The 19,209-nt window shown below is 37.0% G+C and overlaps 1 long non-coding RNA gene across 1 annotated transcript in view; it reads left to right on the forward strand.

Annotated features, from left to right (window-relative positions):
* The window catches only part of LOC136792425 (uncharacterized), a 150,706-nt gene that overhangs the window by 119,863 nt on the left and 11,634 nt on the right, over positions 1–19,209 (forward strand). Inside the window, exon 3 of the long non-coding RNA XR_010836209.1 lies at positions 2,576–2,641. This is a non-coding gene — a long non-coding RNA (uncharacterized lncRNA). The remainder of the gene's footprint in view (positions 1–2,575; positions 2,642–19,209) is intronic.

Consider the following 19,209-nt stretch of genomic DNA (forward strand, 5'->3'; position numbering starts at 1 on the left):
TTTATCAATGAAGGAAAAGGAAGAGTTGTTATATTTAAAACATTAATATACCATTGGTGTTTAAAGAGTTTGCATTGTTTGAATTGTGCTCCATGGTATGAAGGAGTCTGTCAAAAGGAGAAAAAGTAATAAATATGTTTTTGCTATTTGCTACTTCCTACTCCTGTGAACAAAGTTTCTCACAGATGATTTCTATCAAGAATGTGAAGAGATCATCATTAAAGAAATCTTGATTAGGATGTATGTGTGGCCAGCAAGCCATAAAATTGTATCATAAAATGCTATTATGCTAAAGCAAGCTCCAATTTCTCATTTTAAAATGTGAAAAGATTTTATTTGGAAATTGTATACAAACTCAGCATGTAATATTCTCCCTAGCATTTGTGGTTTGCTTTTCTTAGCATAACTATATAAGGTAAAGAAAATACCATATTTTTTTTTGTATATAAGTGCCAAGTGCCAAGTGCCATATCCTCCCCAGTTTACTCTGATGTGCTGTACAAATACAATCGTTTTATATGTGACTTGATATGAAAAAGCTTGGGAATAACTGCCCTAGTGGAATGAATTTAACTGATTGTTAGGCAAAGTACAGTAGAGCAATGAAAAGCCCAAGATAACCCAAAAGTCAAAAATATTACCAAAGAGAAAAGTTTGACTTGACATTAGCTTAAATGTGACTTTAGCTCAAGTTGTTTCTTAGGAGATTTAAAGGAGCATGTGGTCTCCTCAGACATCAGAGTGTAAAGACACTCCAGAAAGCAGCACACCCATCCTCTGCCACATTTCCCTAATGGGGCTCCCAATTCGCTAATGGTGGAAACCTGTATGGGCATTAGTTGTGGTTTCTTATAAAGACCACGTATAGAAGTTGTCTGAAGCTGTAGTCAATGACTGAATCTTACAGAACTTGAGAGAGTTTGGTATTTGGGAAAATCGCTTCAAAGCTTCACTCTTCTGGCGACTATCTGGGAACAGGAAGGGAAGAGGCATGAATATACTCTTAAAATAACGTACATCAATAAATCAACATTCAAACTAAATTCTTTAACTGAGTGGTGATACAGATCAGAATTTCTGTTAACTGTGGAGACACAAAGAATCTTTTAAAAAATATGCTATTTTAAAATCCCATCCAGGAATAGGTCTGAAGTTTTAAATATGTATTCCAATAACTCGTATTTCTTAGGACTTCTGTACTTTTTATCTCATCTACTATTTGAGGATTTTCCAGGTTCAATATTGTGTGCATCAAATTACCCCATATTCTTGTATGTTTCAGAGAGTCTGAAGAGACAAAATAAAATACTTCCCTTTTGATCTAAAATGGCATTTCCTATTTAAGAACAAAAAACCACAAGAAAGTTTTAAGGCTCCTACAACTAATATATTCAAAACCTTTGCAGCTTAAGACTGAAAAAAAAAAAAAAAAAAAAAACTGAACATGATTTCCAGTGAAAGGTTTCCAAACCTACTGGAAAAGGCTGCGTCAAGAGGAATGCCTGTGTTCTTACAAATAACAGCAAAACTCTGGGCTGCGAATAATAACCTAAGAGTTATTGAAGGCATGAGAAGAACTTGTAAAAAGCAATTGTAAAGCATTTTGTAAAATATTATTGCCATTCAAATGTTAAATGGTGATAACAGAAGCTCTTCAGGGACTGGTAAAAAGCAAACACTGTTGGAAGAGGAACTATAAGGAAAAAGGAAAGAAAACAGAGTGGATATAAAGACCTCATAAATTTAGGAGAGAAAAAAAGACAATTGTGAGTGACAAACGGAGAAGGCTTACCAATTTTATGTCCTATTCCATCAAAATAAATAGCACATTTTTAATTTCAGGGGACTTGAAGCCAAATGGGAGAGTCAAAGTTAATCTCTTAAATGTTTATAGTGACATTTTTCACACATATAAGCAAATATAGAAGAAATATATACTAAGTGATTCTACTATTTTATAAGACTTATAGTACAATTGAATTCTTTTTAGGGAAACAAAGTAGGAAGGATGCATCATTTCTGCATTATACTAATAAACAATGGAGCAGTCTATATGAAAGATAGAAAGACAAGATGTTCAGCAATCTTCCTTACTCCTCAAAATCAAGGTCTTTGGAAAAGAGCCTTGATAATCATCTTGTTTCCTAAGAACCAAACCTCCATATAATTATTATTATTATAACAATAAATACCCAACAGAGTACATTTAATTCTTCTACTTTTGGAGTCACAAAATCGATATCATGGGGAAAGATTTCTGAAACTGGTATATTTAAGTAAAATGAAGAGAAAAAGAAAGGGTCCTTATGTAAATCAAATACAGGTTTTTCCAGTTCTGCAGAAAGGATTCCTTATTCTTTGCCCTATTTGGCACTTGTATGTTCTTAATTATTGCTGTTTGGCCTCTTAGAAAGAGAAAGTGGGATAAAACATGAATCACACTAGAATGTTTTCTGACTTAACAATAATGAATAACCTTTTTTTTTCTTTTTTAAAGATTAAAATAATAGGATTAGAGTCAAAAGATTAACTTGATTATCTCTGTTTCACGGGTGTGTTTTCATCCATTTTACAGTGGCCATCTCCAGGAAGCAAGACTTACTGCTCATAGCTAAAGAAGATCAGTTTCTGGAGAAACAAGGTTTGTTCTGTGTTTATGTTGCATATTCCATTTCTTCATGTTTTATAGAGCTCACTTTTGTTTCCTCTGTAGGGCCTGGGTTATCTTGTTTAGATTTTATATTGTCTACACTAAAGGGTGATTGCTGAATCCTTATTTCCCATACACTGTGAAGAAAAGGTGAGAAGAAACAGGAGAGGGTATGAAAGAAGCAGAAGAGGGTAAGAGAGAGAAAGAGAGAGAAAAGAATCAAAGAGATTTCCTCCTATGCTGTCTGCCCTTGAAGGAAACATCTGCCTGAATGCTTTACTCTGGGAATGACCTGTTCACATAGTCCAAACTTAGAGGGAAGAAATACAAACTTTCTGAAAATTGAGAAACAAAAGTAAATGGATAATATTATTTTGCTTCTTCAACATTATGTAAATGTTATAGCTAGAAAAACACATGTGCATATATTTAGGCAGAATTTATAAAGATCAGGGTTCAAATGTCAAGAAATGTGTACTAACTGAAAAGCCACCAATCCATATTGGGGAGCCATGGGGAAGAGGCAGGGACAAAGTAGAACAAGGAGAGCATGATGTTTCAGCATCTTTGTCCAATGGAGCCAATTTGTTTGACTCAACTTGGGTTTAATCTCACCCAGTGTTCCTGGACTTACTATTGCAAAGCTTTGTAGAATTCTAAGTGAAGTCCTGCCTTCGTACTCATGCTCCCTTTCTAGCCCTGAAGTTACTCATCTCTAGAGTGAGCTCTGAGGTCCTGAAGCTTGGACACCGCTGCTCACGAAGGCCCTGCCTAACCCTGCCTTGTAACAGGACTCTGTAAGTCACCCCACTTATGGCTCTGGAACCTGAGGACTTTCTCTGGAGCAAAAGCCATACCTTCCCTTGGCAGGTGCTTCAGTGTTTAACAATCAATGGCCCTTTCATCTGGATGACTGCTTTTTATAACAGAAAAATATGAATCTGATTTCTTTGAGGAGATAAAATGGATCCTTCTGATGAATGACTACTAAGGAGAGCACGGATTCACAAGTTAGGGAGATTCATGATGAACAGAAAGGGGCCAAATAAATGCCAGATTAGCAAAGGAGATTTATACATCAGAGGGGACTTCAGGCTGGCTTTAGGCCAGGTAATGGGGGCAGTGACCACAAAAGAGTTTAACTCACATCACAAGATGTCAATGCCTCCTGAATTCCAGCTATCAAAAAAAGATGACTTTATTTGACAATAGACAAATTAAAGGGGAAAGGTGGATGGGTAACAAATTATTGTCCAAAACAACCAAACATCTTTGTAGAATCAAAGGAAAACTGTTTCAAAAGCCCCTGACTGAGCCCACTAAAGATCTCCAGAGGAGAGAGGCTACCCTGGTCACCTTAGAAATCTGCTTTAAACCTTACGGTTCAAGTTTAATTTATTATTGGGTTGGCCAAAAAGTTCGTTTGGGTTCTTGCATAAGATGGTATGAAAAACCCGAACGAACTTTTTGGCCAACGCAGTATATCCAAACCCACCTCCTCTGCTATCTTTTATCTTGCCATTCTTAATGAAGACAGAACTGTTGCTTCACCAAACCTTTAGTGACAACACATCTTACCCAGAACCAGCAAATCAGACATTGGTCTAAAGAAATATTGTCTTAGTTCCCAGTTTTATAAGAACAATAGTATTTCAGGAGACAATGGCCTCCTTAAACTAGGAAATTAGTTTATTTCTTCCACAGTGATTTATTCAACCAAACACATTCATTCAAGGAGGCTGCTCAGTGGTCTCAGATATCACAAATGCTGGAGGCACCTAAGCTTAAACACTGGTGCTCGAAGAGTAGACCACCCCTTCTGTTCTCAATGAGCTGGCATTCTCTCTTGCTTTTGAAGATTTAAAAAACACAACAGTAGCTGTTGGTTTCTTTAACTTCCAAGTAAAGAAAGTGGGAACTGAAACCAAAGGGTCAGAAGAGTGTACAAATAGGGGATTAGTGCATTGCTGGAGGAGGAGGATGGCTAGTGAGTTCATACAAGGTTGAAAGGAAACATTGGGGCTAAATTGATAATAAAGTTAATCTTTCAATTCACTTTTTTTGTTTGTTTGTTTGTTTGTTTGTTTTTTTTGCGATACGCGGGCCTCTCACTGTTGTGGTCTCTCCCGTGGCGGAGCACAGGCTCCGGACGCGCACGCTCAGCGGCCATGGCTCACGGGCCCAGCCGCTCCGCGGCATGTGGGATCTTCCCGGACCGGGGCACGAACCCGTGTCTCCTGCATCGGCAGGCGGACTCTCAACCACTGCGCCACCAGGGAAGCCCTCAATTCACTTTTAATGTTTCAAGTTAATAGGACTGATATATGGAAACAATCTAACAAAGTTATAAGAGTAATCCATTTGTTTTTTATTTATTAACCCAACCTGCTTTTTGTGTCACCCAGAAATTTATGACCCAGACTTGACACCCAAGGAACTTGGGTGTTGGGGAGACTGGGTTTAGGCTTGAGATACAATGAAAGAGTATTCCAGAGATGGAATTTCATCAAACAAATGCGGATGACATTGTTTTACTGTGTGTGATCTCCCTGTGCTTTCTTATCCAGAAAGGAACTCCTTCAGCATTTCCTCAAAAAATCAAAATTTATATGCCCAGAAGTATTTTTGAGGTACTTGTGTTCTTCGTTTCATTTCCATCACATTTAGACTATACTGATTTACACTAAGACAGTCCAGTGTAAACGAGTGCTCCGTTGTGTTCCATCACAGACCTTCCATACCAATCATTACTGTTAGTATGCATTGAACAAGTACTATGTGCAAGGCACTGTCCTGAAAAATGCGCATCTAATTGCAATCCTGTCATTTAGGTATTAGGATCATTCCCATTTTGTAGACAGAAGATTTGAGGCAATTTAATCATCTGTTCAAGTTCACAAAGCAAGTAAGTGGTAGAGCTGGGAATCCAATCTAGACAGACTACTTCCCAAGCCCATTTGTTTAATCACAACACTGTATTGTTGACTTTTGTATAATGATGTTCAGGTTATTCATTTGAAATGATTTGTACAGAATAAAGGAGATTGATATGGAATGAGCTTTACCATATCTGACTGATCATTTCAACTCAGGTGTGAATTAGGTGCCAAGCATTGGATCAGACACTGGGGATTCGGAAAAGAACCAAATCCAGTCACTGTGTTCATGAATCTCAAAGTGTGGTAGGGTCCTCCCAGCTGGAGTGAGAGCATTAAGGAGTGTAGGTGCAGCACTGTAGGATAGGGAGGGTTGCAGCAGTGAACTCCTCAAATGCCCAACAACAAAGTGTGTGAATGAGCATCTGTCTCAGAAACTACAACCCGAGGAAAAGTGGAACAGCCTTCTTCCCCTGCAAGTAGACATACTAAATCTTGCAAAAATGTAGGCACTCCTGGCAAATTAGAACTACGCATCTGTCTATGAGCTTGCTAATCATTCCAAAGCTAAAATATAACCTCTCAAGAATGTCTCGGATTTATTCATAGACCAATTCAGTGAATCATAAAAAAGAAGCAGCATCTGTATTCAGTCAACCTAGTTGGAATTCACTGAAAGTCTGAAAATACTAGGAAAACTTTCTATCAATGATGAACAATCATGCTCAACATAATAAAAACTCATTACAAAGGAACTGGGGGGGAGGGGAGGGGAATAAGAAAGGAAGGTGAAGATTAAAGCCAAACCAAAATATGGATAGATTGTTACAAGATTAAGAGGATCTTTGTATTAGAAGTAAAGAAAATTAGTGCAAGTTTGTCCGTGGAAAGACAGTGAAAACAAAATTGTCCCTTATGTCAGCCAATTTTGGATTTTCTATTATTTATTACCACTTGGTGATTTATAACAAGAGAAAGGCAATGGAGAAATTGAGAATCATTAGAATGTAATGATGAGTTTCAAAGTCAGCCCCTAATGAAAAGCAGAAATTTTACAAAATAAAAAAACCCAAATCATATTTGTTTAAAATCTGTAATGACTTCTTTTGAAGTCCACTGAGCTACAGTATGTGCTTACATTGGCTGTTGAGTTATGATTTAAATTTATGCTGTATTTAGGAGGTTAATATTTGTTGACTTATATGGAAAAAATTTAATTGTGGAAAGTTGAGGAAAGAAAAAATGAAAACAATATAGTACTCATTAAAGTTTACTGTATTGTTTTATAAGAAAAGAAATAGGCGCATAGTTTCATATATTCAACTTGGGTAAAATGTATGTGAGTAAAATACACTAAAATATTAAGAGAGTTATCTCTGCATTGTATCATAACTGCAGGCATTCTTTTTCTTTTTTCTTTGTACTTCACCTGACTTTTCAAAGCTTGTACAGTGAGCTAGTACCACTTTTATAATTATTAAAAAGTCATGTTATTTTAAAATAGACTTGCATCCGTGTTCTAGAAGGAATAGATTATATGATGGTAAATTGAACACCTATTAGAATACAAGTGATTAGTTGTATATAACCAGCGTTTACAAAAAACAAATCAAAATATACAAGCTTAATAACTTCTTTTTGTCTTGCACTGTAAGATTCAGCAGATGTTATATTGGAATTTTAGTAAAGGACATAATATGGTCTCCTGAGATTTACTGACAAAAAGAATTTATTTTCTGTTAGGACCAGAGAAGCTGCACTTAGCTGGAAAACAGGGCTGAAATTCTGTAAACAAAAGGAAATAATGACATGATCCAGGGAAGGTGCTAATGAAAGCTGTAACATCAATCAACAGAAGCCTTAGGGATAAGAGCAGAGCGTAGGTAGCTCATGGGGTATCTAAGGAAGAAAAAGGCACTGGTGGGAAGTGGAACTGGAAATGATAGGAGGAAATAGAAGCTAATAATTACGTATCTACTTTGTGCAAAGTATGGCACCAGGCTCTTCTCTCCAATTAACAGGTGAGGAAATTAAGAATAACGGAAGCCATTAAATAAGAATACTGATGGATACGTTGACTTATTTCTTTGGTTAAATGTGATCTGAAGAATAAAACCTATTGTTAGTTGGAATCTAATTAACAGGAAAAAACACATAGAAATTAGTGGGCTAAACATTGACAGAAGTGTACTAGGTGATGTGAAAGGAAAAACTCTTTTTTTTTTTTTTTTTCGCATAGGTGCCTCATATTACACTTAATAACAAAGACACAAGAACAGTTAGCCCCTCTCTCTACAAGTATGGTGATATTCCCGGAGCTTTGTATCTCATTACGAGAGATTTATTTTAGTAAAGAGAGTAAAGTCCATAACAACACTAAAGCAATGCACATGGAGAGCCCGACTAAATGATAATTTGGATGAGTCATAACATATATGAAAAGCATAAGCACTTGGGGAAGATGATGTGGCCTGATCTAAACAGGATAAGTAGGAAAAGTGGGATAAAAGTATGGGAAAAAATAGGTCAAATATCAATAAAAAACTTTTCAATAGTGGGAACTATCAAAACCAGAAGATTTGTTCCCAAAGGAAATCCATGATTGTGGAAGATTTAATACTTGAGTGAGTAAACATGAAAGAATAACTAATCGAGAACAGTTCTAAATTTTATGCTTCTATAGATTCATTTGTAAATAAAGTATGAACAATGAGGCCTCATTTATTCATCAGCATCAGGGAACACATTGTTCCAGAGAAGTCAGTTCCCCAGATACTGCAAGCCTCACAACAGGAACAGATTTTTCTTTAATTTCAACCTCTCCAGTGGAGATTTATTTAAATGGAATGACTCAGATCCTTGGCTTCTTAAATATTCCAATCCAGAATTAGGATATGAGATGCCAGAAGTGTGTATGGAAAGGCCTCTGGAACACAGGGTCAGGACAACCAGAGATCCAGTCTTGGTTCACAGAAAGGTGATCTGGAGGTCTTTTACCACTCTGGTCCTTAATTTTATGTGTAGATATATTTGTAAATAAAAGCACAGGAGAAGATGATCTTTAAAATTTCTTCATCTAAATTTTCTAATTCTGAACATCTGCTACCTAATTGCACTATACAGGCAGACCTCACTTCCTTGCGCTTCGCGGATTCTGTGTTTTCCACAAATGGAAGGTTTGTGCAACCCTGCTTCCATTTTTCCAGCAGCATATGCACACTTCATGTCTCTGTGTCACATTTTGATAATTCCTGCAATGTTTCAAACCTTTTCATTATTATTGTATTTGTTATCGTAATCTGTGATCAGTGATCTTTGATGTGACTATTTTGACACTTTTTAGCAATACCGTATGTTTTAATTAAGATACGAACGTTTTTTAGACATAATGCTATTGTACACTTGATAGACTACAGGATAGCATAAATGTAACTTTTATACACACTGGGAAACCAAAAAATTCATGTGACTCACTTTATTGTGAGGTTCACGTTATTGCAGAGGTCTGGAACAGAACCTGCAGTATCTCCAAGGTATGCCTGTAATATTTGTCTCTACATTAAATATTTTAGACACTCTTTTCTGCTAGTGGGCCTTAGCTAAGGCTTTATGTAAAGTGCTACACTCCATCAATGAATAAAAGTCATGTGCTTGATAGTAACTCTTTTCCTTGGTACTCCAAAGCATCTCACATGGTTTTTAAAATTATTTTCAGGTTCACAGGTAGATACCTAAAATTGAGGCTGCTGAAAGTCTGATTACCAGGTACATGGGTCGAGACTGTATTCCTATTTGGGGAAGGTCAAGTCAGAGGTGAGAATAACTGTTGTTATTCTGTCACTTCTAAGCAGAAGTTTTCAGAGTCAGCCTACTGTTTGCCATGCCCTCTTTTGCTTCTGTCACAATGACTGCACTGCCCCACACGGAGGTGTCTCCTTCAACTGAGGCCTCTCTCCTGGCTTGCAGATGGCTGCCTTCTCAGTCGTGTCCTCACATGGTCTTCCCTGTGTGTGTGTGTGTGTGTGTGTGTGTGTGTGTGTGTGTATCCCTGATGTCTCTCTGTGTGTACAAATTTCCTCTTCTTTTAAAGACACCAGTCAGATTGGATTAGAGCCCCCCCAAGGGCCTCATTTCAGCTTCCTTAATGGCCCTGTCTCCAAATGCAGTCACATTCTGAAATACTGGAAATTAGGCCTTCAACATATAAATTTGGGGGACACAATTCAGCCCATAACATAACTAGAGTCTTGACCTGCTATGAAAAGGAGGTCTAGGCAGAGTAAGCCGAGGTAGCAGAGACAGTGGAGAAGGATCACTCTATACAGCTGTGTATAGAATGAATAGAGGCAGAAAATATGAAAATGGAGCAAGAAGTAGGGCTTTGGGGTTTATTCTGTAGAATCATTGCTCTTCGGTTTTATAGTAGAATCACTTGGGACTTTTAAAAAATGCCATCATCCCAATCCTGTTCACAACCGGTTCTCTCTGAATCTGTAGGAGTGATATTTTAACAATATCTCACTAGGCGATGTTAACATGCAACCACATGTAGAAGCCACAGCTATAGAAAGTTGAGATCTAGGAGCCTAATGAGATGAGATTTGTATTTAGGAAGCTCTGTCTGACTGCAATGAGAAAAATGGGCTGGAATACCGTGAAGCTGGGGGTAGAGAGGTCAGCTTGGAGGGACTGTTGTAAGAGATGGTGGGGTTTGAACAACACACAGTGATGGGAATGGATAAGGGACAATATGAGACGTGAATAAGGTAGGAGAGAAAGAATTTGATTCTTATTTTAATGTGGGGAATGAGAAAACCGAGAGATTTGTGAAGACTCTTGCATTTTTGGCTTGAGTTAGTGAGTGGAGAGAAATTGAGTTTATTAATAACAACAAAAATGCAAGAGGAAGATAACATTTTGGGGCAGTGACAACAGTCTCAATTTTGGATTTCTTGGGCTTGAGTTTCTTGTGATGAAGTTCATGGGGCACTGGTATATAGGAGAGAAAGCTGAGCTAAAGGCAGAGAGTTTGGGGTCATCAGTATATGAATCATAGTTGAAGACATGGGAGTGTGGAAATGGCCTGCGAGAGAGGAGGGCTTAAGGCTGCCCCTGAAACAATAAATGCATAAAGAAGACTGGGAAGACAAACCAGGTGGACCAGGGGATGACAGTGACAAAGAAACCAAGAGAGGAATAAGTGGAAGCAAATGCCATGGAAAGATGAAGAAATATCAGGATTGACACGAGTCCATTGGATTTGTTAATCAAGAGGGGATTCGTGATCTTTGCTCCATGATTTTAGTGAAACCTAGTCTTCATTGAAAGACTAGGGGGGCCTAGTCTTAATTGCAAACTGATGAATTTGTGTTGTGTTGGAGTAGACTGAATGAGTGTAAAATATTCTTTGGTGGAGGAGCATGCAAAGTCAGAGTGTGGGTAGACTGTTAGAATAGTTACAGGCAAAGCAAGAGCGGTCATGAAGATGTAATGAGAAGAAGGGAGTGAAAGGGGCAAAGGCATTGAAGGTTTTACTTGGAGACTGATATAATAAAGTTTAAGATTTCAGAGTGGGGTGAGGTCCAGGCAATGATTATATTTTTAAAAAATCTTTGGAATGAGCTGCTAAAACAGAGTGGAAGAAGGCAGTGAATTTTGAAGCTAAGTTATTGAATTGATCAACCACACAGTGTCATTGTGATAAAAGGACAGTTGGGGCTAGGGGCAGCAGAAGACTGAGAATCAGGTGCTAATGTCATCTATGGAGATACAGATAATATTAATGGTTAGGGGCGAGGTAGAGGAGGGCCAAGGTTACTGTGTGGGCCTAACCCGACCAAAGATGAGGGCTGGAGAGGAGGTCCTGGAAGTCCAAGGTAATGTAATAGTGATCAGCCAGGTGCAGAGAGGGTGATGGGCTTTCAGGATGAAAACAAACAACAGCAACAAAAAGGCAGGCACAAATACATTCAGAGACTGGACTGTCATGTACCTGAGCAGCCTTGAGTTGCTACAGTGAGCAGTTGGAAAATGCAGGTAGAGAGCTGTAAAATGGTAAGGTTTTGCAAGGCCTTATAGGCTAAGCCAAGATTTTAGTTTTTCACCTGAGATCATAGGGGACCATTGCCTGGTTCAAGCAGGAAGGTGACATGGTCAGGTCTGAGTTATAAAAAGCTCTTCTGGGGACCATGTGGAGGATGTATCGTTAGGAGTCAGGTTGTGGAGGCCACTTTAAGAGCAAATTGTACAAATTCATTTAGAGTCTAGAATAAAACAGGGGTGGTGGAGCTGGGGAAGAGGGAACAGGCTTAGCAGCCAAAATGTAATTGACTTGGTTATGTGGAGAGAGGTTGAGACAGAAGCCAAGCTTCCTCCTATGTCTGTCATCATCAACTCTGTATACTTAGGTAAGAAATCTTACTCAGAGAACAGACAGACATGGAACTTACACTTGAGTACCAAACTAGAATGTAGAAGGGCTCAAGGGTAAGCTGGGATGAAGTGAAAGAGTGGCATGGACATATATACACTACCAAATGTAAAGTAGCTAGCTAGTGGGAAGCAGCCACATAGCACAGGGAGATCAGCTTGGTGCTTTGTGACCACCTAGAGGGGTGGGATATGGAGGGTGGGAGGGAGATGCAAGAGGGAGGAGATATGGGGATATATGTATATGTATAGCTGATTCACTTTGTTATAAAGCAGAAACTAACACACCATTGTGAAGCATTATACTCCAATAAAGATGTTAAAAAAAAAAAAAGAAACATATGGAGAGAGGGGAGGAAAAGGAAGAGGAGATGAAGAAGTCCTTGTTCTCAAGAAACACATGATGTATATAACTGTCTGAATTTGATGCCCTATATTCTGATATATAGTAAAATGTGACATTATTTTTAAAAGTCTCTGTCTTTCAGATATTCTTCCAATTTCATAAATCAGCTTAAAGTAAGTGCTTAGATAATCTTTGGCTGACAAATTTCAGTGATTAATTTATCCCTGCCATTATCACTTGCATTGCTGTTGTTATTATGAAGCTAGTCAAATGGAAATATAATTATAAACAATAGGAAAACCAGAATAAAATGTTTTATAGAGTTTCTTTTTAAGGGCTTAACTTACACTGAGGAAACCAGAAAGCTGAGTGTGATCTATTGGTATTGTTAATAATCCTGATTCTGTCCCTACTTGAGGAAATAAAACATAGAGTATCTGATTGATTTCATGAAAGATTAAGCACAACCCAAGCATTGACCAGGACATTGACCAGGCTTGAAGGGAATTTATTCAACTGTGTAAAATAATAAAGGAGATTGGAAATATGTAAAGTTAATGATTTTTTATGTAGGCTTCCTTAGAAATACAGAAATCTATTACTGAAAATATATGATTATGACTTGCAAATTCTTTATAGGAGGAAAGCAATTTGAAACAGAGTCCTTCTTTTAGGACTGCAGATATTCCAACCCAGAAACAAAACTGAAACTTTAGCAAAATATTAGTTGTTTGAGGAAATTTTCTCCCTTCTTCACTAGAGCCCTTTCCACACATTAAAACTATGAAGGATCATTTCTAATAACCTGGGAAACTTACATAGTATTCTTACATCTTTCTAAAAGTATGGACTCATGGTAATTTAGATGCCTTGTGAAGTGATGAGTTCCTGTATTGGAGATGTTCCTACAAAGGACAGAGCTCCAGGTAGCACAAACATCATATGGGAGGCTCACAAGCTGGGCTGCAAATTAGGGCAGAAGGATCTTCAAGGTAATTTTTATCATTAAAAAACTTACTATTTCATACTCTAATTTCTCAGTATTTTTTGATCCAGCATGTACCTCATAATATTTTTGAAAACAGAAAGCAATCAGACTAAGCAACTATAACATGGATGAAGTTACCAAACACAGTTTGGTGAAAAAAGCCAGACAAAAAGGAATGAATACTGTATGATTCCATTTATATGAAGCCCAAACTGGGCAAAACTAATCTAAACTGTTAGCAATTGGAAAGTGGTTGCTTGAGGTGGAAATTTACTGGAATGGGCCACATGGGAATGTTTTATAGGGTACTGGGAATGTTCTATAACTTGTTTTGGGTGGTGGTTACACAGGTGGATACAATTGTCCAATTGTCTTCAAACTGGAAACAAATTCCCTACATTTTATTGTACATAAATTATGCCTAATTCTAAAAATTAAGTGCTCAGAGACTCACCTTAGGGTGAGAGACACACACAGACTGAAAGTAAGGAGATGGAAAAAGATATTTCATGCAAATGGAAATGACAAGAAAGTGGGGGGTAGCAATACTCATATCAGAAAAAGTACACTTTAAAAAAGAGGCCATAAAGAAAGACAAAGAAGAGCATTATATAATGATAAAGGGATCAATAGAAGAAGAGGATATTATACGCATTAACATATACACACCCAATATTGGAGCACCTAAATATATCAAGCAAATACTAACAGACATAAAAGGAGAAATTGATAATAATACAATAGTAGTAGGAGACTTTAACACCCCACTGACGTCAATGGACAGACCATCTAGATAGAAAACCAGTAAGGCAACAGAGGACCTAAATAACACAGTAAACCAGTTTGACTAAATTGATATCTACTGGACACTGCATCCAAAAAAACCCAGAATGCACATTCTTTTCAAAGGCACATGGAACATTCTCTAGGTTAGACTACATACTAGGTCACAAACCAAACCTCAACAAATTTAAGAGGATAGAAATTATTTCATGCATCTCTTCTGACCATAACTGTATGAAACTAGACATCAACTACAAAAAGAAAAATTGGGGGAAAATGCACATATGGAGACTAAACAACATGCTAGTAAGAAAAACCAATGGGTCACTGATGCAATCAAATAAGAAATTTAAAAATACCTTAAGACAACTTCACAGATGTCTATGGGAGGCAGGAAAAGCAGTTCTAAGAGAGAAGTTCTTAGCGATACAGGCCTTCCTCAAGAAATTAGAAAAATTTGAAATAAACAACCTAACCTACCACCTAAAAGAATTAGAAAAAGAAGAACAAACAAAGCCCAAAGTCAGCAGAAGGAAGGCAATAATAAAGGTAAGAAAGGAAATAATAGAGAAAAAAAACAATAGAAAAGGGCTTCCCTGGTGACGCAGTGGTTGAGAATCCGCCTGCCGATGCAGGGGACACGGGTTCGTGCCCCGGTCTGGGAAGATCCCACATGCTGCGGAGTGGCTGGGCCCGTGAGCCATGGCCACTGAGCCTGTGCATCCGGAGCCTGTGCTCCGCAACGGGAGAGGCCACAACAGTGAGAGGCCTGCGTACTACAAAAACAAACAAACAAACAAACAAACAACAATAGAAAAGATCAATGAAATCAAGATGTGTTTTTTTGAAAAGAAACAAAGTTGGCAGACCTCCAGCCAGGCTCACCAAGAAGAAAAGAGAGAGGACCCAAATAAACAAACTAAGAATTCAGAGGAGAAATAATAACCAATACCATATAAATACAAAAAATTATAAAAGAATATTATGAACAGTTATATGCCAACAGATTGGACAACCTGGAAGAAATTGACAAGTTTCTAGAAACATACAGCCTGCCAAGACTGAGTCAAAAAGAAACAGATAATTTGAACAAACTGATCAATAGACAGGAAATAGAATACGTAATTTTAAAAACTCTCTGCAAACAGAAGTCCAGGACCAGATGGCTTCACTGGGGAATTCTAACATATAAAGAGGAAATTATACCTTGCTTCTCAAACTACTCCAAAAATTTGAAGAGGAGAGACCACTCCAAAATTCATTCTATGAGGTCACCATGACCCTGGTACCAAAACCAGACAAAGACACTACAAAAAAAGAAAATTACAAGCCTATATCTTTGGTGAATATAGTGCAAAAGTCCTTAACAAAATATTAGCAAACTGAATCCAATAATATATAAAAAGGATCCTACACCATGATCAAGTTGGATTTATTCCAGGGTCACAATGATGATTCAACATATGCAAATCAACGTGACACACCACATTAACAAAAGGAAAGACAAAAACCACATGATCATCTCAATAGATGCAGAAAAAGCATTTGACAAAATTCAACACCCATTCATGATAAAATACTCCCACCAAAGTGGGTATAGAGAGAATATATCTCAACATAATAAAAGCTGTATACAACAAACCCACAGCCAACATAATACTCAACAGTGAAAAGCTTCCTGCTAAATTCAGGAACAAGACAAGGATGCCCACTCTCACCACTTCTAATCATTGGAAGTCTTAGCCACAGCAATCAGACAATAAAAAGAAATAAAAGGTATCCAAATTGGAAGTTAAGTGGTAAAACTCTCACTATTTGCAGATGACATGATACTCTATAAAGAGAACCCTAAAGTTTCCACACAAAAGCTATTAGAACTAATAAATGAATTCAATAAAGTTGCAGGATACAAGATTAATGTACAGAAATCTGTTGCTTTTCTTTAATAACAAACTATCAGAAAGGGAAATTAAGAGAGCAATCCTGAGAAAAAAGAAGAAAGCTGGGGATATAATACTCCCAGACCTCAGACTATACACAAAGCTACAGTAATCAAAACAACATGGTATTGGCACAAAAACAGACATATAGATCAGAGGAACAGAATAGAGAATTCAGAAATGAACCCATGCACCTATGGTAATTAATCTACAACAAGAGAGGTAAGACTATACAATGGAGAAAACACAGTTTCTTCAAGAAATGGTGTTGGGAAAGCTGGGCAGCTACATGTAAAAAAAAAAAAAAAATGAAATTAGAACCTTTTGTCACACCATGTACAAAATAAACTCAAAATGGATTAAAGACCTAAATGTAAGACATGACACCATGAAACTCCTAGATGAGAACATAGACAAAATGTTCTTGGACATAAATCATAGTAATATTATCTTAGATCTGTCTCCCAAGACAAAAGAAGTAAAAGCAAAAATAAACTAATGAGACAATCCAACTTAAAAGCTTTTGCACAGCAAAGGAAACCACCAATAAAATGATAAAAAGTATAGTTGTAAATAAAATTAGAAGTATAGTTGTAAATCAACTATACTTCAAATTTAAATACAGAGAAAATATTTGAAAAAAATACAAATAACAAGGGGGTAATATCCAAAATATAAAAACAGCTCATACAACTCAATGTCAAAAAAACCCAAACAACCCAATCATAAAATGGGCAGAAAACCTAAATGACATTTCTCCAAAGAAGACATACAGATGAACAACAGGCACATGAAAAGATGCTCAACACTGCTAATTATTAGAGAAATGCAAATCAAAACCACAACGAGGTATCACGTCATACCTGTCAGAATGGCTGTCTACAGAAATTCTACAAATAATAAATGCTGGAAAAGGTGTGGAGAAAAGAGAACCCTTGTACACTGCTGCTGAGAATGAAACCTGGTACAGCTGCTATGGAAAACAGTATGGAGGTTCCTTAAAAAACTACAATATGATCCCCCAATTCCACTCCCGGGTATATATCTGGAAAAAGATGAAAACTCTTAATTTGAAAAGATACATGCCCCCCAATATTCATAGCAACACTGTTTATAATATCAAAGACACGGAGGCAACCCAAGTGCCCATGAACAGATGAATGGATATAGAAGATGTGGTATATGTATATACAATGGAATATTACTCAGCCAGAAAGAACAATGAAATTTGCCATTTGTAGCAGCATGGATGGACCCAGAGAACATTATGCTTGTGAAATAATTCAGACAGAGAAAGACAAATACTATGTGATATCACTTATAATTATACAAATGAATGTATATAAAAAATAGAAACAGACTCACAGACATAGAAAACAAACTTATGATTGCCAAGGTGGAAAGGGAGAGTGGGAGGGACAAATTAGGAGTATGGAATTAACAGATACAAACTATTATACATAAACTAGATAAGCAATAAGCATTTACTATATAGCACAGGAAATTATACTCAGTATCTTATAATAACCTATAATGGAATATAATATGCCAAAAAAAAAAAAAGCTGAATCACTATGCCGTACAGCTGAAACTAACACAATATTGTAAATCAACTATACTTCAAATTTAAAAAAATATGCTCATAAAAAATCATCAATCTTAAAACATCTTTAAAATATTTTATCTCAGGTTAACATACAGCATAGGATCAAAGCAGGTTAGACATAACACATAAATGCCTATTTTCTAAAATTCTAAGAAGTTATTTGCTAAAATTATTATTTTTCTTATATCCAAAATCCAGGAATGTATAACTGCTGACTGCCCATTGATATATTATAAATAAAAAAAAATTAAGAAAGGGTTTATTTTTTGGTATCTAGCCTTTGTATCAGATTGCATACTCAGGAGATATTTTTTATGCTGTGAGAATCAAATCACCTATTTTTACTTTGAAGGAATCTCTCTTGTCAGTTTGCAAATCCTAAGTGTGCACATAAGCAAAATACTGGTTCCTCCCTGATAGGCCCAGTGTCAATCCAGGGCAGAGAGTTTCTTTGTTACAGGTATTTTTGTAACAAGAAAAGAGTAACAGCCAGAGAGAAATAGGCATTGAGGTAATGGGACGGAGTTTTTCAGGCGCTTCCTAATCCAGAATGTATCCTAATTCCATCCAGAATCAAAGAGGTACAGGAAACTCCTCCTGGCACAGTGCAGATGAAAGATCATTTCACAGAGCACAGGGGAGAGGGTGATGGGATGCTTGTAATGCCTGCACTGGATCCATTGCCTGTACTCAGTGATAGCAACTGGGCACCAAAATAAAAATGACAAAACTGCAGAGCAGACCCCTGTGTATTTGTGGTAGAAGGCCTATTCTTTAAACCCTGAACATGAAGAAATTGCCGTCCAAGAGACTTTCTGTATAATCAGAAACAATTCTGCTACCAGATGGAGCACAGAATGGACCAGAGTGGGATACACAGGTGCACAGTGCATATAGAAGACCCAAAGGTGGGACAACTGAAGAATGCAAAGGTATAAATTAGGGCAGACAGGAAATTTGCTTCTAACTAAGAACTTTACCCTAGGTTTTCATAGACCAATGGGTCATAAACACCAGACTAACACCATAGTTTACACCTGAAGATTATTTGTTACTATACATAATTTATTCCATAGGTGGAACATCATTCTCTTGCTTAATTATTTTCTTATCCTTGTCATATGCCTTGAACTAATATAACCACTATAGCAACAATCAGGAAGATGACCTGCTTTGATAGTAATTTGCATTTACTATTTTGGACCCCCAAGTTAGAATCCCTTAAATGAGAATATAGGACAAAACCAGACCATGTGAGGCTCTGTTAATAGTATGTTTGTTCAATATGTTTCTGACTTTCTGAGCCGAGGCATAAGGATACTGAAAGGTAAGTTCCTAAACATTTCCACCAGCAGATTTTTGACCATTTTTATATTCTTACCTTTGTCAATAAAGTAAACATATTTCATAAATGCATGATTGTCATTTTCCTAACACCTAATGTTGTTTTGCTAAATATGCATCTATAAATGACTGTTTATATTAGCCCTTAAGTATATGTAAAGACTCATACAGGACTACCTGTCTTTCCAAGTAGAGGCTAACAGTCTTGAATTAAATCAGGACAGTGTAAACAGGATGGCATATAAAG

This window comes from Kogia breviceps, chromosome 13, assembly GCF_026419965.1.
Source record: "Kogia breviceps isolate mKogBre1 chromosome 13, mKogBre1 haplotype 1, whole genome shotgun sequence".
NCBI lineage: Eukaryota > Metazoa > Chordata > Mammalia > Artiodactyla > Physeteridae > Kogia > Kogia breviceps.